Genomic DNA, 22449 nt, shown 5'->3' with positions numbered 1-22449 from the left:
AAAGAAACATCATAAGATATCACTAATACACGGAATGTAAACTTGGCTACACAGGAACTGCATTCCAAAACAGAACAGGTTCTCAAATTCAGAAAACCAACTTATGCTTGCTTAAGGGGAAAGGTGAGTTGGGGTGCTGCATAAAACCAGAGATTGAAATGAGCACAGATAAAGTTCCTTAAGCCAAATATGGAATAGACAAGAGCTACTCCTTGCTCAACGAAATGGACTCAAAACCCCATATTAAACGCCTAAGAATGTACCTGACTAGTAAGTATCTTAAAACCTATGGATTGCTATGTCTCCAAAAGAGAATCAAGCGTGTGTACAGGGGCATAAACGCAGCAGTGATAGGATTGGAGAGGTTCGGTGAGCAAATGAAGACCCTTTGAAGTCATATTGCATGGTACCCATTACACGGGTCTCAACTCTCCAGGTTTAAGGTATTCTTCCTTCAGCTAAAACATGCATGTGGAACCCAGAGTATGATCAACCATGTGAACGGGAGACGTGTTCAAATATGTCTCAGTTTTCCTCCCCTGGTACTCGGGTGCAACATTCCAGACGCTTTACTAACACTCTCCCGACTTGGAGAGTCAGTCCCTTTAACCTCCTGTTTGGCCCAGTTTGCAATTTCTGCGGAAGATGAACAGGAATAGCGAGAACCAATGAGAGGCTAGCTGGAGGTGTCTGGATGGGCAAATTCAACTCTCATTTCCCACCAGGAAGAGGAATTAACCAAAGGCTCAGCATGCCGGGCCGGAACCAGATTAGGGCCTGAAGCCATCCTGCGGTGTTGCGGCCAGGTCACAAGAAAGCGAGTTGAAGAAAGGAGCTCAGGGGCACTGTAATTCACAAACCTGCAGAGTTATAAATGACAGCTATCGTCCAAAAATAGACTGAAGTAAGGCTGCCAAGAGGACTTGAAAGCGGGGCAGAATTGCAGGAAACCGATTTCAGGAGGTAGACTGGAATTGCATTGAAAGCATAGGAAAAGAGGCAGAACGTCCACAATGATGCACTTGGCCAAAAAGGGCGTATGCGTTTTTTCCTGAATATATTCAGGAAAAAACGCATACGCCCTTTTTGGCCAACCAAGCAAGCTTGCAAAGGAAATCTGCACTACAATGAAGTCTCACTTCCCCCCGGTCAAAAGGGCCATCTGAAAAAAGTGTAAAATCCAGAAAGGCAGGACAGGCCATGGAGAACTGGGAGCCTTGTTATGCTGATGGGCGGGATGTAAATTGCCAAGAACCACTTGGGAGAAGTGTATGGTGTTTCCTGAAACAAGTAAAAAACAAAGCAACAGAACCTAGGGCACTTCCACTTATGGTGTTATAGCTTAGGGAAATTAAAATGAAAAAGACACAGCCACCCCAAAGTGTGGAACGGCTCTGTTTACAAGAACCTCGTTTACAGTACAAGTTCAACATCGCAGAAAGTGAAAAATGGATAAAGAAGTTGTGGTATTTACTTACAAAGCAATATCACTCAGCAATGAAATCTGTGTCATCAGGCCCTTAGCAGCACAATGAGTGGATTCAGGTATGATGATTCTAACTGAAATAAGTCACACAGAAAAAGAAACATCATAAGATATCACTAATACACGGAATGTAAACTTGGCTACACAGGAACTGAATTACAGAACAGAACAGGGTCTCAAATTTAGAAAACCACCTTATGCTTGCTTAAGGGGAAAGGTGAGTTGGGGTGCTGCATAAAACCAGAGATTGAAATGAGCACAGATAAAGTTCCTTAAGCCAAATATGGAATACACAAGAGCTACTCCTTGCTCAACGAAATGGACTCAAAACCCCATATTAAACGCCTAAGAATGTACCTGACTAGTAAGTATCTTAAAACCTATGGATTGCTATGTCTCCAAAAGAGAATCAAGCGTGTGTACAGGGGCATAAACGCAGCAGTGATAGGATTGGAGAGGTTCGGTGAGCAAATGAAGACCCTTTGAAGTCATATTGCATGGTACCCATTACACGGGTCTCAACTCTCCAGGTTTAAGGTATTCTTCCTTCAGCTAAAACATGCATGTCTAACCCAGAGTATGATCAACCATGTGAACGGGAGACGTGTTCAAATATGTCTCAGTTTTCCTCCCCTGGTACTCGGGTGCAACATTCCAGACGCTTTACTAACACTCTCCCGACTTGGAGAGTCAGTCCCTTTAACCTCCTGTTTGGCCCAGTTTGCAATTTCTGTGGAAGATGAACAGGAATAGCGAGAACCAATGAGAGACTAGCTGGAGGTGTCTGGATGGGCAAATTTAACTCTCATTTCCCACCAGGAAGAGGAATTAACCAAAGGCTCAGCGTGCCGAGCCAGAACCAGATTAGGGCCTGAAGCCATCCTGCGGTGTTGCGACCAGGTCACAAGAAAGCGAGTTGAAGAAAGGAGCTCAGGAGCACTGTAATTCACAAACCTGCAGAGTTATAAATGACAGCTATCGTCCAAAAATAGACTGAAGTAAGGCTGCCAAGAGGACTTGAAAGCGGGGCAGAATTGCAGGAAACCGATTTCAGGAGGTAGACTGGAATTGCATTGAAAGCATAGGAAAAGAGGCAGAACGTCCACAATGATGCACTTGGCCAAAAAGGGCGTATGCGTTTTTTCCTGAATATATTCAGGAAAAAACGCATACGCCCTTTTTGGCCAACCAAGCAAGCTTGCAAAGGAAATCTGCACTACAATGAAGTCTCACTTCCCCCCGGTCAAAAGGGCCATCTGAAAAAAGTGTAAACTCCAGAAAGGCAGGACAGGCCATGGAGAACTGGGAGCCTTGTTATGCTGATGGGCGGGATGTAAATTACCAACAGACACTCAGGAGAAGTGTATGGTGTTTCCTGAAACATCTAAAAAACAAAGCAACAGAGCCTAGGGCACTGCCACTTATGGTCCTATAGCTTAGGGAAATTAAAATCAAAAAGACACAGCCACCCCAAAGTTTGGGACGCCTCTGTTTACAAGAACATCGTTTACAGTACAAGTTCAACATCGCAGAAAGTGAAAAATGGATAAAGAAGTTGTGGTATTTACTTACAAAGCAATATCACTCAGCAATGAAATCTGTGTCATCAGGCCCTTAGCAGCACAATGAGTGGATTCAGGTATGATGATTCTAACTGAAATAAGTCACACAGAAAAAGAAACATCATAAGATATCAGTAATACACGGAATGTAAACTTGGCTACACAGGAACTGAATTACAGAACAGAACAAGGTCTCAAATTTAGAAAACCAACTTATGCTTGCTTAAGGGGAAAGGTGAGTTGGGGTGCTGCATAAAACCAGAGATTGAAATGAGCACAGATAAAGTTCCTTAAGCCAAATATGGAATAGACAAGAGCTACTCCTTGCTCAACGAAATGGTCTCAACACCCCATATTAAACGCCTAAGAATGTACCTGACTAGTAAGTATCTTAAAACCTATGGATTGCTATGTCTCCGAAAGAGAATCAAGCATGTGTACAGGGGCATAAACGCAGCAGTGATAGGATTGGAGAGGTTCGGTGAGCAAATGAAGACCCTTTGAAGTCATATTGCATGGTACCCATTCCACGGGTTTCAACTACCCAGGTTTTAGGTATTCTTCCTTCAGCTAAAACATGCATGTGGAACCCAAGTATGATCAACCATGTGAATGGGAGACGTGTTCAAATATGTCTCAGTTTTCCTCACCTGGTACTCGGGTGCAACATTCCAGACGCTTTACTAACACTCTCCCCACTTGGAAAGTCAGCGCCTTTAACCTCCTGTTTGGCCCAGTTTGCAATTTCTGCGGAAGATGAACAGGAATAGCGAGAACCAATGAGAGGCTAGCTGGAGGTGTCTGGACGGGCAAATTTAACTCTCATTTTCCACCAGGAAGAGGAAATAACCAAAGGCTCAGTGTGCCGTGCCGGAACCAGATTAGGGCCTGAAGCCATCCTGCGGTGTTGCGGCCAGGTCACAAGAAAGCGAGTTGAAGAAAGGAGCTCAGGGGCACTGTAATTCACAAACCTGCAGAGTTATAAATGACAGCTATCATCCAAAAATAGACTGAAGTAAGGCTGCCAAGAGGACTTGAAAGCGGGGCAGAATTGCAGGAAACCGATTTCAGGAGGTAGACTGGAATTGCATTGAAAGCATAGGAAAAGAGGCAGAATGTCCACAATGATGCACTTGGCCAAAAAGGGCGTATGCGTTTTTTCCTGAATATATTCAGGAAAAAACGCATACGCCCTTTTTGGCCAACCAAGCAAGCTTGCAAAGGAAATCTGCACTACAATGAAGTCTCACTTCCCCCCGGTCAAAAGGGCCATCTGAAAAAAGTGTAAAATCCAGAAAGGCAGGACAGGCCATGGAGAACTGGGAGCCTTGTTATGCTGATGGGCGGGATGTAAATTGCCAAGAACCACTTGGGAGAAGTGTATGGTGTTTCCTGAAACATCTAAAAAACAAAGCAACAGAACCTAGGGCACTTCCACTTATGGTCCTATAGCTTAGGGAAATTAAAATCAAAAAGACACAGCCACCCCAAAGTTTGGAACGGCTCTGTTTACAAGAACCTCATTTACAGTACAAGTTCAACATCGCAGAAAGTGAAAAATGGATAAAGAAGTTGTGGTATTTACTTACAAAGCAATATAACTCAGCAATGAAATCTGTGTCATCAGGCCCTTAGCAGCACAATGAGTGGATTCAGGTATGATGATTCTAACTGAAATAAGTCACACAGAAAAAGAAACATCATAAGATATCAGTAATACACGGAATGTAAACTTGGCTACACAGGAACTGAATTACAGAACAGAACAGGGTCTCAAATTTCGAAAACCAACTTATGCTTGCTTAAGGGGAAAGGTGAGTTCGGGTGCTGCATAAAACCAGAGATTGAAATGAGCACACATAAAGTTCCTTAAGCCAAATATGGAATAGACAAGAGCTACTCCTTGCTCAACGAAATGGACTCAACACCGCATATTAAACGCCTAAGAATGTACCTGACTAGTAAGTATCTTAAAACCTATGGATTGCTATGTCTCCGAAAGAGAATCAAGCATGTGTACAGGGGCATAAACGCAGCAGTGATAGGATTGGAGAGGTTCGGTGAGCAAATGAAGACCCTTTGAAGTCATATTGCATGGTACCCATTCCACGGGTTTCAACTACCCAGGTTTTAGGTATTCTTCCTTCAGCTAAAACATGCATGTGGAACCCAGAGTATGATCATCCGTGTGAACGGGAGACGTGTTCAAATATGTCTCAGTTTTCCTCCCCTGGTACTCGGGTGCAACATTCCAGACGCTTTACTAACACTCTCCCGACTTGGAGAGTCATCGCCTTTAACCTCCTGTTTGGCCCAGTTTGTAATTTCTGTGGAAGATGAACAGGAATAGCGAGAACCAATGAGAGACTAGCTGGAGGTGTCTGGACGGGCAAATTTAACTCTCATTTCCCACCAGGAAGAGGAAATAACCAAAGGCTCAGCGTGCCGTGCCGGAACCAGATTAGGGCCTGAAGCCATCCTGCGGTGTTGCGGCCAGGTCACAAGAAAGCGAGTTGAAGAAAGGAGCTCAGGGGCACTGTAATTCACAAACCTGCAGAGTTATAAATGACAGCTATCGTCCAAAAATAGACTGAAGTAAGGCTGCCAAGAGGACTTGAAAGCGGGGCAGAATTGCAGGAAACCGATTTCAGGAGGTAGACTGGAATTGCATTGAAAGCATAGGAAAAGAGGCAGAACGTCCACAATGATGCACTTGGCCAAAAAGGGCGTATGCGTTTTTTCCTGAATATATTCAGGAAAAAACGCATACGCCCTTTTTGGCCAACCAAGCAAGCTTGCAAAGGAAATCTGCACTACAATGAAGTCTCACTTCCCCCCGGTCAAAAGGGCCATCTGAAAAAAGTGTAAAATCCAGAAAGGCAGGACAGGCCATGGAGAACTGGGAGCCTTGTTATGCTGATGGGCGGTATGTAAATTGCCAACAACCACTCAGGAGATGTGTATGGTGTTTCCTGAAACATCTAAAATACAAAGCAACAGAACCTAGGGCACTTCCACTTATGGTCCTATAGCTTAGGGAATTTAAAATCAAAAAGACACAGCCACCCCAAAGTTTCGAACGGCTCTGTTTACAAGAACCTCGTTTACAGTACAAGTTCAACATCGCAGAAATTGAAAAATGGATAAAGAAGTTGTGGTATTTACTTACAAAGCAATATCACTCAGCAATGAAATCTGTGTCATCAGGCCCTTAGCAGCACAATGAGTGGATTCAGGTATGATGATTCTAACTGAAATAAGTCACACAGAAAAAGAAACATCATAAGATATCAGTAATACACGGAATGTAAACTTGGCTACACAGGAACTGAATTGCAGAACAGAACAGGGTCTCAAATTTCGAAAACCAACTTATGCTTGCTTAAGGGGAAAGGTGAGTTGGGGTGCTGCATAAAACCAGAGATTGAAATGAGCACAGATAAAGTTCCTTAAGCCAAATATGGAATAGGCAAGACCTACTCCTTGCTCAACGAAATGGACTCAACACCGCATATTAAACGCCTAAGAATGTACCTGACTAGTAAGTATCTTAAAACCTATGGATTGCTATGTCTCCGAAAGAGAATCAAGCATGTGTACAGGGGCATAAACGCAGCAGTGATAGGATTGGAGAGGTTCGGTGAGCAAATGAAGACCCTTTGAAGTCATATTGCATGGTACCCATTCCACGGGTTTCAAATACCCAGGTTTTAGGTATTCTTCCTTCAGCTAAAACATGCATGTGGAACCTAGAGTATGATCAACCATGTGATCGGGAGACGTGTTCAAATATGTCTCAGTTTTCGTACCCTGGTACTCGGGTGCAACATTCCAGACGCTTTACTAACACTCTCCCCACTTGGAGAGTCAGTCCCTTTAACCTCCTGTTTGGCCCAGTTTGCAATTTCTGCGGAAGATGAACAGGAATAGCGAGAACCAATGAGAGACTAGCTGGAGGTGTCTGGACGGGCAAATTTAACTCTCATTTCCCACCAGGAAGAGGAATTAACCAAAGGCTCAGCGTGCCGTGCCGGAACCAGATTAGGGCCTGAAGCCATCCTGCGGTGTTGCAGCCAGGTCACAAGAAAGCGAGCTGAAGAAAGGAGCTCAGGGGCACTGTAATTCACAAACCTGCAGAGTTATAACTGACAGCTATCGTCCAAAAATAGACTGAAGTAAGGCTGCCATGAGGACTTGAAAGCGGGGCACAATTGCAGGAAACCGATTTCAGGAGGTAGACTGGAATTGCATTGAAAGCATAGGAAAAGAGGCAGAACGTCCACAATGATGCACTTGGCCAAAAAGGGCGTATGCGTTTTTTCCTGAATATATTCAGGAAAAAACGCATACGCCCTTTTTGGCCAACCAAGCAAGCTTGCAAAGGAAATCTGCACTACAATGAAGTCTCACTTCCCCCTGGTCAAAAGGGCCATCTGAAAAAAGTGTAAAATCCAGAAAGGCAGGACAGGCCATGGAGAACTGGGAGCCTTGTTATGCTGATGGGCGGGATGTAAATTGCCAACAACCACTCGGGAGAAGTGTATGGTGTTTCCTGAAACATCTAAAAAACAAAGCAACAGAACCTAGGGCACTTCCACTTATGGTCCTATAGCTTAGGGAAATTAAAATCAAAAAGACACAGCCACCCCAAAGTTTGGAACGGCTCTGTTTACAAGAACCTCATTTACAGTACAAGTTCAACATCACAGAAAGTGAAAAATGGATAAAGAAGTTGTGGTATTTACTTACAAAGCAATATCACTCAGCAATGAAATCTGTGTCATCAGGCCCTTAGCAGCACAATGAGTGGATTCAGGTATGATGATTCTAACTGAAATAAGTCACACAGAAAAAGAAACATCATAAGATATCAGTAATACACGGAATGTAAACTTGGCTACACAGGAACTGAATTAGAGAACAGAACAAGGTCTCAAATTTAGAAAACCAACTTATGCTTGCTTAAGGGGAAAGGTGAGTTGGGGTGCTGCATAAAACCAGAGATTGAAATGAGCACAGATAAAGTTCCTTAAGCCAAATATGGAATAGACAAGAGCTACTCCTTGCTCAACGAAATGGACTCAACACCGCATATTAAACGCCTAAGAATGTACCTGACTAGTAAGTATCTTAAAACCTATGGATTGCTATGTCTCCAAAAGAGAATCAAGCATGTGTACAGGGGCATAAACGCAGCAGTGATAGGATTGGAGAGGTTCGGTGAGCAAATGAATACCCTTTGAAGTCATATTGCATGGTACCCATTCCACGGGTTTCAACTACCCAGGTTTTAGGTATTCTTCCTTCAGCTAAAACATGCATGTGGAACCCAAGTATGATCAACCATGTGAATGGGAGACGTGTTCAAATATGTCTCAGTTTTCCTCCCCTGGTACTCGGGTGCAACATTCCAGACGCTTTACTAACACTCTCCCGACTTGGAGAGTCATCGCCTTTAACCTCCTGTTTGGCCCAGTTTGTAATTTCTGTGGAAGATGAACAGGAATAGCGAGAACCAATGAGAGACTAGCTGGAGGTGTCTGGACGGGCAAATTTAACTCTCATTTCCCACCAGGAAGAGGAAATAACCAAAGGCTCAGCGTGCCGTGCCGGAACCAGATTAGGGCCTGAAGCCATCCTGTGGTGTTGCGGCCAGCTCACAAGAAAGCGAGTTGAAGAAAGAGCTCAGGGGCACTGTAATTCACAAACCTGCAGAGTTATAAATGACAGCTATCGTCCAAAAATAGACTGAAGTAAGGCTGCCAAGAGGACTTGAAAGCGGGGCAGAATTGCAGGAAACCGATTTCAGGAGGTAGACTGGAATTGCATTGAAAGCATAGGAAAAGAGGCAGAACGTCCACAATGATGCACTTGGCCAAAAAGGGCGTATGCGTTTTTTCCTGAATATATTCAGGAAAAAACGCATACGCCCTTTTTGGCCAACCAAGCAAGCTTGCAAAGGAAATCTGCACTACAATGAAGTCTCACTTCCCCCCGGTCAAAAGGGCCATCTGAAAAAAGTGTAAAATCCAGAAAGGCAGGACAGGCCATGGAGAACTGGGAGCCTTGTTATGCTGAAGGGCGGGATGTAAATTGCCAACAAACACTCGGGAGAAGTGTATGGTGTTTCCTGAAACATCTAAAAAACAAAGCAACAGAACCTAGGGCACTTCCACTTATGGTCCTATAGCTTAGGGAAATTAAAATCAAAAAGACACAGCCACCCCAAAGTTTGGAACGGCTCTGTTTACAAGAACCTCATTTACAGTACAAGTTCAACATCGCAGAAAGTGAAAAATGGATAAAGAAGTTGTGGTATTTACTTACAAAGCAATATCACTCAGCAATGAAATCTGTGTCATCAGGCCCTTAGCAGCACAATGAGTGGATTCAGGTATGATGATTCTAACTGAAATAAGTCACACAGAAAAAGAAACATCATAAGATATCACTAATACACGGAATGTAAACTTGGCTACACAGGAACTGAATTACAGAACAGAACAGGGTCTCAAATTTAGAAAACCAACTTATGCTTGCTTAAGGGGAAAGGTGAGTTGGGGTGCTGCATAAAACCAGAGATTGAAATGAGCACAGATAAAGTTCCTTAAGCCAAATATGGAATAGACAAGAGCTACTCCTTGCTCGAAGAAATGGACCCAATACCGCATATTAAACGCCTAAGAATGTACCTGACTAGTAAGTATCTTAAAACCTAGGGATTGCTATGTCTCTGAAAGAGAATCAAGCATGTGTACAGGGGCATAAACGCAGCAGTGATAGGATTAGAGAGGTTCGGTGAGCAAATGAAGACCCTTTGAAGTCATATTGCATGGTACCCATTCCACGGGTTTCAACTACCCAGGTTTTAGGTATTCTTCCTTCAGCTAAAACATGCATGTGGAACCCAGAGTATGATCAACCATGTGATCGGGAGACGTGTTCAAATATGTCTCAGTTTTCGTACCCTGGTACTCGGGTGCAACATTCCAGATGCTTTACTAACACTCTCCCCACTTGGAGAGTCAGCGCCTTTAACCTCCTGTTTGGCCCAGTTTGCAATTTCTGCGGAAGATGAACAGGAATAGCGAGAACCAATGAGAGGCTAGCTGCAGGTGTCTGGACGGGCAAATTTAACTCTCATTTCCCACCAGGAAGAGGAATTAACCAAAGGCTCAGCATGCCGGGCCGGAACCAGATTAGGGCCTGAAGCCATCCTGCGGTGTTGCGGCCAGGTCACAAGAAAGCGAGTTGAAGAAAGGAGCTCAGGGGCACTGTAATTCACAAACCTGCAGAGTTATAAATGACAGCTATCGTCCAAAAATAGACTGAAGTAAGGCTGCCAAGAGGACTTGAAAGCGGGGCAGAATTGCAGGAAACCGATTTCAGGAGGTAGACTGGAATTGCATTGAAAGCATAGGAAAAGAGGCAGAACGTCCACAATGATGCACTTGGCCAAAAAGGGCGTATGCGTTTTTTCCTGAATATATTCAGGAAAAAACGCATACGCCCTTTTTGGCCAACCAAGCAAGCTTGCAAAGGAAATCTGCACTACAATGAAGTCTCACTTCCCCCCGGTCAAAAGGGCCATCTGAAAAAAGTGTAAAATCCAGAAAGGCAGGACAGGCCATGGAGAACTGGGAGCCTTGTTATGCTGAAGGGCGGGATGTAAATTGCCAACAAACACTCGGGAGAAGTGTATGGTGTTTCCTGAAACATCTAAAAAACAAAGCAAGAGAGCCTAGGGCACTTCCACTTATGGTCCTATAGCTTAGGGAAATTAAAATCAAAAAGACACAGCCACCCCAAAGTTTGGATCGGCTCTGTTTACAAGAACCTCGTTTACAGTACAAGTTCAACATCGCAGAAAGTGAAAAATGGATAAAGAAGTTGTGGTATTTACTTACAAAGCAATATCACTCAGCAATGAAATCTGTGTCATCAGGCCCTTAGCAGCACAATGAGTGGATTCAGGTATGATGATTCTAACTGAAATAAGTCACAGAGAAAAAGAAACATCATAAGATATCAGTAATACACGGAATGTAAACTTGGCTACACAGGAACTGAATTACAGAACAGAACAGGGTCTCAAATTTAGAAAACCAACTTATGCTTGCTTAAGGGGAAAGGTGAGTTGGGGTGCTGCATAAAACCAGAGATTGAAATGAGCACAGATAAAGTTCATTAAGCCAAATATGGAATAGACAAGAGCTACTCCTTGCTCAATGAAATGGACTCAACACCCCATATTAAACGCCTAAGAATGTACCTGACTAGTAAGTATCTTAAAAACCTATGGATTGCTATGTCTCCGAAAGAGAATCAAGCATGTGTACAGGGGCATAAACGCAGCAGTGATAGGATTGGAGAGGTTCGGTGAGCATATGAAGACCCTTTGAAGTCATATTGCATGGTATCCATTACACGGGTCTCAACTCTCCAGGTTTAAGGTATTCTTCCTTCAGCTAAAACATGCATGTGGAACCCAGAGTATGATCAACCATGTGAACGGGAGACGTGTTCAAATATATCTCAGTTTTCCTCCCCTGGTACTCGGGTGCAACATTCCAGACGCTTTACTAACACTCTCCCGACTTGGAGAGTCAGTCCCTTTAACCTCCTGTTTGGCCCAGTTTGCAATTTCTGTGGAAGATGAACAGGAATAGCGAGAACCAATGAGAGACTAGCTGGAGGCGTCTGCACGGGCAAATTTACTTCTCATTTCCCACCAGGAAGAGGAATTAACCAAAGGCTCAGCATGCCGGGCCGGAACCAGATTAGGCCCTGAAGCCATCCTGCGGTGTTGCGGCCAGGTCACAAGAAAGCGAGTTGAAGAAAGGAGCTCAGGGGCACTGTAATTCACAAACCTGCAGAGTTATAAATGACAGCTATCGTCCAAAAATAGACTGAAGTAAGGCTGCCAAGAGGACTTGAAAGCGGGGCAGAATTGCAGGAAACCGATTTCAGGAGGTAGACTGGAATTGCATTGAAAGCATAGGAAAAGAGGCAGAACGTCCACAATGATGCACTTGGCCAAAAAGGGCGTATGCGTTTTTTCCTGAATATATTCAGGAAAAAACGCATACGCCCTTTTTGGCCAACCAAGCAAGCTTGCAAAGGAAATCTGCACTACAATGAAGTCTCACTTCCCCCCGGTCAAAAGGGCCATCTGAAAAAAGTGTAAAATCCAGAAAGGCAGGACAGGCCATGGAGAACTGGGAGCCTTGTTATGCTGATGGGCGGGATGTAAATTGCCCACAGACACTTGGGAGAAGTGTATGGTGTTTCCTGAAACATCTAAAAAACAAAGCAACAGAGCCTAGGGCACTTCCACTTATGGTCCTATAGCTTAGGGAAATTAAAATCAAAAAGACACAGCCACCCCAAAGTTTGGAACGGCTCTGTTTACAAGAACCTCGTTTACAGTACAAGTTCAACATCGCAGAAAGTGAAAAATGGATAAAGAAGTTGTGGTATTCACTTACAATGCAGTATCACTCAGCAATGAAATCTATGTCATCAGGCCCGTAGCAGCACAATGAGTGGATTCAGGTATGATGATTCTAACTGAAATAAGTCACACAGAAAAAGAAACATCATAAGATATCAGTAATACACGGAATGGAAACTTGGCTACACAGGAACTGAATTACAGAACAGAACAGGGTCTCAAATTTAGAAAACCAACTTATGCTTGCTTAAGGGGAAAGGTGAGTTGGGGTGCTGCATAAAACCAGAGATTGAAATGAGCACAGATAAAGTTCCTTAAGCCAAATATGGAATAGACAAGAGCTACTCCTTGCTCAACGAAATGGACTCAACACCCCATATTAAACGCCTAAGAATGTACCTGACTAGTAAGTATCTTAAAACCTATGGATTGCTATGTCTCCGAAAGAGAATCAAGCATGTGTACAGGGGCATAAACGCAGCATTGATAGGATTGGAGAGGTTCGGTGAGCAAATGAAGACCCTTTGAAGTCATATTGCATGGTACCCATTCCACGGGTTTCACCTACCCAGGTTTAAGGTATTCTTCCTTCAGCTAAAACATGCATGTGGAACCTAGAGTATGATCAACCATGTGATCGGGAGACGTGTTCAAATATGTCTCAGTTTTCGTACCCTGGTACTCGGGTGCAACATTCCAGACGCTTTACTAACACTCTCCCCACTTGGAGAGTCAGTCCCTTTAACCTCCTGTTTGGCCCAGTTTGCAATTTCTGCGGAAGATGAACAGGAATAGCGAGAACCAATGAGAGACTAGCTGGAGGTGTCTGAACGGGCAAATTTAACTCTCATTTCCCACCAGGAAGAGGAATTAACCAAAGGCTCAGCGTGCCATGCCGGAACCAGATTAGGGCCTGAAGACATCCTGCGGTGTTGCGGCCAGGTCACAAGAAAGCGAGTTGAAGAAAGGAGCTCAGCGACACTGTAATTCACAAACCTGCAGAGTTATAAATGACAGCTATCGTCCAAAAATAGACTGAAGTAAGGCTGCCAAGAGGACTTGAAAGCGGGGCAGAATTGCAGGAAACCGATTTCAGGAGGTAGATTGGAAATGCATTGAAAGCTTAAGAAAAGAGGCAGAACGTCCACAATGATGCACTTGGCCAAAAAGGGCGTATGCGTTTTTTCCTGAATATATTCAGGAAAAAACGCATACGCCCTTTTTGGCCAACCAAGTAAGCTTGCAAAGGAAATCTGCACTACAATGAAGTCTCACTTCCCCCCGCTCAAAAGGGCCATCTGAAAAAAGTGTAAAATCCAGAAAGGCAGGACAGGCCATGGAGAACTGGGAGCCTTGTTATGCTGATGGGCGGGATGTAAATTGCCAACAGACACTCAGGAGAAGTGTATGGTGTTTCCTGAAACATCTAAAAAACAAAGCAACAGAGCCTAGGGCACTGCCACTTATGGTCCTATAGCTTAGGGAGATTAAAATCAAGAAGACACAGCCACCCCAAAGTTTGGGACGCCTCCGTTTACAAGAACCTCGTTTACCGTACAAGTTCAATATCACAGAAAGTTAAAAATGGATAAAAAAGATGTGGTATTTACTTACAAAGCAATATCACTCAGCAATGAAATCTGTGTCATCAGGCCCTTAGCAGCACAATGAGTGGATTCAGGTATGATGATTCTAACTGAAATAAGTCACACAGAAAAAGAAACATCATAAGATATCAGTAATACACGGAATGTAAACTTGGCTACACAGGAACTGAATTACAGAACAGAACAGGGTCTCAAATTTAGAAAACCAACTTATGCTTGCTTAAGGGGAAAGGTGAGTTGGGGTGCTGCATAAAACCAGAGATTGAAATGAGCACAGATAAAGTTCCTTAAGCCAAATATGGAATAGACAAGAGCTACTCCTTGCTCAACGAAATGGACTCAACACCGCATATTAAACGCCTAAGAATGTACCTGACTAGTAAGTATCTTAAAACCTATGGATTGCTATGTCTCCGAAAGAGAATCAAGCATGTGTACAGGGGCATAAACGCAGCAGTGATAGGATTGGAGAGGTTCGGTGAGCAAATGAAGACCCTTTGAAGTCATATTGCATGGTACCCATTCCACGGGTTTCAACTACCCAGGTTTTAGGTATTCTTCCTTCAGCTAAAACATGCATGTGGAACCCAAGTATGATCAACCATGTGATCGGGAGACGTGTTCAAATACGTCTCAGTTTTCTTCCCCTGGTACTCGGGTGCAACATTCCAGACGCTTTACTAACACTCTCCCGACTTGGAGAGTCAGTCCCTTTAACCTCCTGTTTGGCCCAGTTTGCAATTCCTGCGGAAGATGAACAGGAATAGCGAGAACCAATGAGAGGCTAGCTGGAGGTGTCTGGACGGGCAAATTTAACTCTCATTTCCCACCAGGAAGAGGAAATAACCAAAGGCTCAGCATGCCGTGCCAGAACCAGATTAGGGCCTGAAGACATCCTGCGGTGTTGCGGCCAGGTCACAAGAAAGCGAGTTGAAGAAAGGAGCTCAGGGGCACTGTAATTCACAAACCTGCAGAGTTATAAATGACAGCTATCGTCCAAAAATAGACTGAAGTAAGGCTGCCAAGAGGACTTGAAAGCGGGGCAGAATTGCAGGAAACCGATTTCAGGAGGTAGACTGGAATTGCATTGAAAGCATAGGAAAAGAGGCAGAACGTCCACAATGATGCACTTGGCCAAAAAGGGCGTATGCGTTTTTTCCTGAATATATTCAGGAAAAAACGCATACGCCCTTTTTGGCCAACCAAGCAAGCTTGCAAAGGAAATCTGCACTACAATGAAGTCTCACATCCCCCCGGTCAAAAGGGCCATCTGAAAAAAGTGTAAAATCCAGAAAGGCAGGACAGGCCATGGAGAACTGGGAGCCTTGTTATGCTGATGGGTGGGATGTAAATTGCCAACAAACACTCGGGAGAAGTGTATGGTGTTTCCTGAAACATCTAAAAAACAAAGCAACAGAGCCTAAGGCACTTCCACTTATGGTCCTATAGCTTAGGGAAATTAAAATCAAAAAGACACAGCCACCCCAAAGATTGGAACGGCTCTGTTTACAAGAACCTCATTTACAGTACAAGTTCAACATCGCAGAAAGTGAAAAATGGATAAAGAAGTTGTGGTATTTACTTACAAAGCAATATCACTCAGCAATGAAATCTGTGTCATCAGGCCCTTAGCAGCACAATGAGTGGATTCAGGTATGATGATTCTAACTGAAATAAGTCACACAGAAAAAGAAACATCATAAGATATCACTAATACACGGAATGTAAACTTGGCTACACAGGAACTGAATTACAGAACAGAACAGGGTCTCAAATTTAGAAAACCAACTTATGCTTGCTTAAGGGGAAAGGTGAGTTGGGGTGCTGCATAAAACCAGAGATTGAAATGAGCACAGATAAAGTTCCTTAAGCCAAATATGGAATAGACAAGAGCTACTCCTTGCTCGAAGAAATGGACCCAACACCGCATATTAAACGCCTAAGAATGTACCTGACTAGTAAGTATCTTAAAACCTAGGGATTGCTATGTCTCCGAAAGAGAATCAAGCATGTGTACAGGGGCATAAACGCAGCAGTGATAGGATTAGAGAGGTTCGGTGAGCAAATGAAGACCCTTTGAAGTCATATTGCATGGTACCCATTCCACGGGTTTCAACTACCCAGGTTTTAGGTATTCTTCCTTCAGCTAAAACATGCATGTGGAACCCAGAGTATGATCAACCATGTGATCGGGAGACGTGTTCAAATATGTCTCAGTTTTCGTACCCTGGTACTCGGGTGCAACATTCCAGACGCTTTACTAACACTCTCCCCACTTGGAGAGTCAGCGCCTTTAACCTCCTGTTTGGCCCAGTTTGCAATTTCTGTGGAAGATGAACAGGAATAGCGAGAACCAAAGAGAGGCTAGCTGGAGGTGTCTGGACGGGCAAATTCAACTCTCATTTCCCACCAGGAAGAGGAATTAACCAAAGGCTCAGCATGCCGGGCCGGAACCAGATTAGGGCCTGAAGCCATCCTGCGGTGTTGCGGCCAGGTCACAAGAAAGCGAGTTGAAGAAAGGAGCTCAGGGGCACTGTAATTCACAAACCTGCAGAGTTATAAATGACAGCTATCGTCCAAAAATAGACTGAAGTAAGGCTGCCAAGAGGACTTGAAAGCGGGGCAGAATTGCAGGAAACCGATTTCAGGAGGTAGACTGGAATTGCATTGAAAGCATAGGAAAAGAGGCAGAACGTCCACAATGATGCACTTGGCCAAAAAGGGCGTATGCGTTTTTTCCTGAATATATTCAGGAAAAAACGCATACGCCCTTTTTGGCCAACCAAGCAAGCTTGCAAAGGAAATCTGCACTACAATGAAGTCTCACTTCCCCCCGGTCAAAAGGGCCATCTGAAAAAAGTGTAAAATCCAGAAAGGCAGGACAGGCCATGGAGAACTGGGAGCCTTGTTATGCTGAAGGGCGGGATGTAAATTGCCAACAAACACTCGGGAGAAGTGTATGGTGTTTCCTGAAACATCTAAAAAACAAAGCAAGAGAGCCTAGGGCACTGCCACTTATGGTCCTATAGCTTAGGGAAATTAAAATCAAAAAGACACAGCCACCCCAAAGTTTGGATCGGCTCTGTTTACAAGAACCTCGTTTACAGTACAAGTTCAACATCGCAGAAAGTGAAAAATGGATAAAGAAGTTGTGGTATTTACTTACAAAGCAATATCACTCAGCAATGAAATCTGTGTCATCAGGCCCTTAGCAGCACAATGAGTGGATTCAGGTATGATGATTCTAACTGAAATAAGTCACAGAGAAAAAGAAACATCATAAGATATCAGTAATACACGGAATGTAAACTTGGCTACACAGGAACTGAATTAGAGAACAGAACAGGGTCTCAAATTTAGAAAACCAACTTATGCTTGCTTAAGGGGAAAGGTGAGTTGGGGTGCTGCATAAAACCAGAGATTGAAATGAGCACAGATAAAGTTCCTTAAGCCAAATATGGAATAGACAAGAGCTACTCCTTGCTCAATGAAATGGTCTCAACACCCCATATTAAACGCCTAAGAATGTACCTGACTAGTAAGTATCTTAAAACCTATGGATTGCTATGTCTCCGAAAGAGAATCAAGCATGTGTACAGGGGCATAAACGCAGCATTGATAGGATTGGAGAGGTTCGGTGAGCAAATGAAGACCCTTTGAAGTCATATTGCATGGTACCCATTCCACGGGTTTCACCTACCCAGGTTTAAGGTATTCTTCCTTCAGCTAAAACATGCATGTGGAACCTAGAGTATGATCAACCATGTGATCGGGAGACGTGTTCAAATATGTCTCAGTTTTCGTACCCTGGTACTCGGGTGCAACATTCCAGACGCTTTACTAACACTCTCCCCACTTGGAGAGTCAGTCCCTTTAACCTCCTGTTTGGCCCAGTTTGCAATTTCTGCGGAAGATGAACAGGAATAGCGAGAACCAATGAGAGACTAGCTGGAGGTGTCTGAACGGGCAAATTTAACTCTCATTTCCCACCAGGAAGAGGAATTAACCAAAGGCTCAGCGTGCCATGCCGGAACCAGATTAGGGCCTGAAGACATCCTGCGGTGTTGCGGCCAGGTCACAAGAAAGCGAGTTGAAGAAAGGAGCTCAGCGACACTGTAATTCACAAACCTGCAGAGTTATAAATGACAGCTATCGTCCAAAAATAGACTGAAGTAAGGCTGCCAAGAGGACTTGAAAGCGGGGCAGAATTGCAGGAAACCGATTTCAGGAGGTAGATTGGAAATGCATTGAAAGCTTAAGAAAAGAGGCAGAACGTCCACAATGATGCACTTGGCCAAAAAGGGCGTATGCGTTTTTTCCTGAATATATTCAGGAAAAAACGCATACGCCCTTTTTGGCCAACCAAGCAAGCTTGCAAAGGAAATCTGCACTACAATGAAGTCTCACTTCCCCCCGCTCAAAAGGGCCATCTGAAAAAAGTGTAAAATCCAGAAAGGCAGGACAGGCCATGGAGAACTGGGAGCCTTGTTATGCTGATGGGCGGGATGTAAATTGCCAACAGACACTCAGGAGAAGTGTATGGTGTTTCCTGAAACATCTAAAAAACAAAGCAACAGAGCCTAGGGCACTGCCACTTATGGTCCTATAGCTTAGGGAGATTAAAATCAAGAAGACACAGCCACCCCAAAGTTTGGGACGCCTCCGTTTACAAGAACCTCGTTTACCGTACAAGTTCAATATCACAGAAAGTTAAAAATGGATAAAAAAGATGTGGTATTTACTTACAAAGCAATATCACTCAGCAATGAAATCTGTGTCATCAGGCCCTTAGCAGCACAATGAGTGGATTCAGGTATGATGATTCTAACTGAAATAAGTCACACAGAAAAAGAAACATCATAAGATATCAGTAATACACGGAATGTAAACTTGGCTACACAGGAACTGAATTACAGAACAGAACAGGGTCTCAAATTTCGAAAACCAACTTATGCTTGCTTAAGGGGAAAGGTGAGTTGGGGTGCTGCATAAAACCAGAGATTGAAATGAGCACAGATAAAGTTCCTTAAGCCAAATATGGAATAGACAAGAGCTACTCCTTGCTCAACGAAATGGACTCAACACCGCATATTAAACGCCTAAGAATGTACCTGACTAGTAAGTATCTTAAAACCTATGGATTGCTATGTCTCCGAAAGAGAATCAAGCATGTGTACAGGGGCATAAACGCAGCAGTGATAGGATTGGAGAGGTTCGGTGAGCAAATGAAGACCCTTTGAAGTCATATTGCATGGTACCCATTCCACGGGTTTCAACTACCCAGGTTTTAGGTATTCTTCCTTCAGCTAAAACATGCATGTGGAACCCAAGTATGATCAACCATGTGATCGGGAGACGTGTTCAAATATGTCTCAGTTTTCTTCCCCTGGTACTCGGGTGCAACATTCCAGACGCTTTACTAACACTCTCCCGACTTGGAGAGTCAGTCCCTTTAACCTCCTGTTTGGCCCAGTTTGCAATTCCTGCGGAAGATGAACAGGAATAGCGAGAACCAATGAGAGGCTAGCTGGAGGTGTCTGGACGGGCAAATTTAACTCTCATTTCCCACCAGGAAGAGGAAATAACCAAAGGCTCAGCATGCCGTGCCAGAACCAGATTAGGGCCTGAAGACATCCTGCGGTGTTGCGGCCAGGTCACAAGAAAGCGAGTTGAAGAAAGGAGCTCAGGGGCACTGTAATTCACAAACCTGCAGAGTTATAAATGACAGCTATCGTCCAAAAATAGACTGAAGTAAGGCTGCCAAGAGGACTTGAAAGCAGGGCAGAATTGCAGGAAACCGATTTCAGGAGGTAGACTGGAATTGCACTGAAGGCATAGGAAAAGAGGCAGAACGTCCACAATGATGCACTTGGCCAAAAAGGGCGTATGCGTTTTTTCCTGAATATATTCAGGAAAAAACGCATACGCCCTTTTTGGCCAACCAAGCAAGCTTACAAAGGAAATCTGCACTACAATGAAGTCTCACTTCCCCCCGGTCAAAAGGGCCATCTGAAAAAAGTGTAAAATCCAGAAAGGCAGGACAGGCCATGGAGAACTGGGAGCCTTGTTATGCTGATGGGCGGGATGTAAATTGCAAACAACCACTCGGGAGAAGTGTATGGTGTTTCCTGAAACATCTAAAAAACAAAGCAACAGAGCCTAGGGCACTTCCACTTATGGTCCTATAGCTTAGGGAATTTAAAATCAAAAAGACACAGCCACCCCAAAGTTTGGAATTGCTCTGTTTACAAGAACCTCGTTTACAGTACAAGTTCAACATCGCAGAAAGTGAAAAATGGATAAAGAAGTTGTGGTATTTACTTACAAAGCAATATCACTCAGCAATGAAATCTGTGTCATCAGGCCCTTAGCAGCACAATGAGTGGATTCAGGTATGATGATTCTAACTGAAATAAGTCACACAGAAAAAGAAACATCATAAGATATCAGTAATACACGGAATGGAAACTTGGCTACACAGGAACTGAATTACAGAACAGAACAGGGTCTCAAATTTCGAAAACCAACTTATGCTTGCTTAAGGGGAAAGGTGAGTTGGGGTGCTGCATAAAACCAGAGATTGAAATGAGCACAGATAAAGTTCCTTAAGCCAAATATGGAATAGACAAGAGCTACTCCTTGCTCAACGAAATGGACTCAACACCGCATATTAAACGCCTAAGAATGTACCTGACTAGTAAGTATCTTAAAACCTATGGATTGCTATGTCTCCGAAAGAGAATCAAGCATGTGTACAGGGGCATAAACGCAGCAGTGATAGGATTGGAGAGGTTCGTGAGCAAATGAAGACCCTTTGAAGTCATATTGCATGGTACCCATTCCACGGGTTTCAACTACCCAGGTTTTAGGTATTCTTCCTTCAGCTAAAACATGCATGTGGAACCCAAGTATGATCAACCATGTGAACGGGAGACGTGTTCAAATATGTCTCAGTTTTCTTCCCCTGGTACTCGGGTGCAACATTCCAGACGCTTTACTAACACTCTCCCGACTTGGAGAGTCAGTCCCTTTAACCTCCTGTTTGGCCCAGTTTGCAATTTCTGCGGAAGATGAACAGGAATAGCGAGAACCAATGAGAGGCTAGCTGGAGGTGTCTGGACGGGCAAATTCAACTCTCATTTCCCACCAGGAAGAGGAATTAACCAAAGGCTCAGCATGCCGGGCCGGAACCAGATTAGGGCCTGAAGCCATCCTGCGGTGTTGCGGCCAGGTCACAAGAAAGCGAGTTGAAGAAAGGAGCTCAGGGGCACTGTAATTCACAAACCTGCAGAGTTATAAATGACAGCTATCGTCCAAAAATAGACTGAAGTAAGGCTGCCAAGAGGACTTGAAAGCGGGGCAGAATTGCAGGAAACCGATTTCAGGAGGTAGACTGGAATTGCATTGAAAGCATAGGAAAAGAGGCAGAACGTCCACAATGATGCACTTGGCCAAAAAGGGCGTATGCGTTTTTTCCTGAATATATTCAGGAAAAAACGCATACGCCCTTTTTGGCCAACCAAGCAAGCTTGCAAAGGAAATCTGCACTACAATGAAGTCTCACTTCCCCCCGGTCAAAAGGGCCATCTGAAAAAAGTGTAAAATCCAGAAAGGCAGGACAGGCCATGGAGAACTGGGAGCCTTGTTATGCTGAAGGGCGGGATGTAAATTGCCAACAAACACTCGGGAGAAGTGTATGGTGTTTCCTGAAACATCTAAAAAACAAAGCAACAGAACCTAGGGCACTTCCACTTATGGTCCTATAGCTTAGGGAAATTAAAATCAAAAAGACACAGCCACCCCAAAGTTTGGAACGGCTCTGTTTACAAGAACCTCGTTTACAGTACAAGTTCAACATCGCAGAAAGTGAAAAATGGATAAAGAAGTTGTGGTATTTACTTAAAAAGCAATATCACTCAGCAATGAAATCTGTGTCATCAGGCCCTTAGCAGCACAATGAGTGGATTCAGGTATGATGATTCTAACTGAAATAAGTCACACAGAAAAAGAAACATCATAAGATATCAGTAATACACGGAATGTAAACTTGGCTACACAGGAACTGAATTACAGAACAGAACAGGGTCTCAAATTTCGAAAACCAACTTATGCTTGCTTAAGGGGAAAGGTGAGTTGGGGTGCTGCATAAAACCAGAGATTGAAATGAGCACAGATAAAGTTCCTTAAGCCAAATATGGAATAGACAAGAGCTACTCCTTGCTCAACGAAATGGACTCAACACCGCATATTAAACGTCTAAGAATGTACCTGAATAGTAAATATCTTAAAACCTATGGATTGCTATGTCTCCGAAAGAGAATCAAGCATGTGTACAGGGGC

General features: G+C 43.8%; 1 long non-coding RNA gene across 1 annotated transcript in view; it reads right to left on the bottom strand.

Annotated features, from left to right (window-relative positions):
- LOC307181379 overlaps positions 1-22148 on the bottom strand; it is a 648342-nt gene extending 626194 nt beyond the window's left edge. Inside the window, exon 1 of the long non-coding RNA XR_013826614.1 lies at positions 22009-22148. This is a non-coding gene — a long non-coding RNA (uncharacterized lncRNA). The remainder of the gene's footprint in view (positions 1-22008) is intronic.
- Positions 22149-22449: the final 301 nt, after the last annotated feature.

Source organism: Stenella coeruleoalba (assembly GCF_951394435.1).
Source record: "Stenella coeruleoalba genome assembly, contig: scaffold_55, whole genome shotgun sequence".
Classification (NCBI taxonomy): domain Eukaryota; kingdom Metazoa; phylum Chordata; class Mammalia; order Artiodactyla; family Delphinidae; genus Stenella; species Stenella coeruleoalba.
This window is presented reverse-complemented; position numbering and strand designations above follow the sequence as displayed.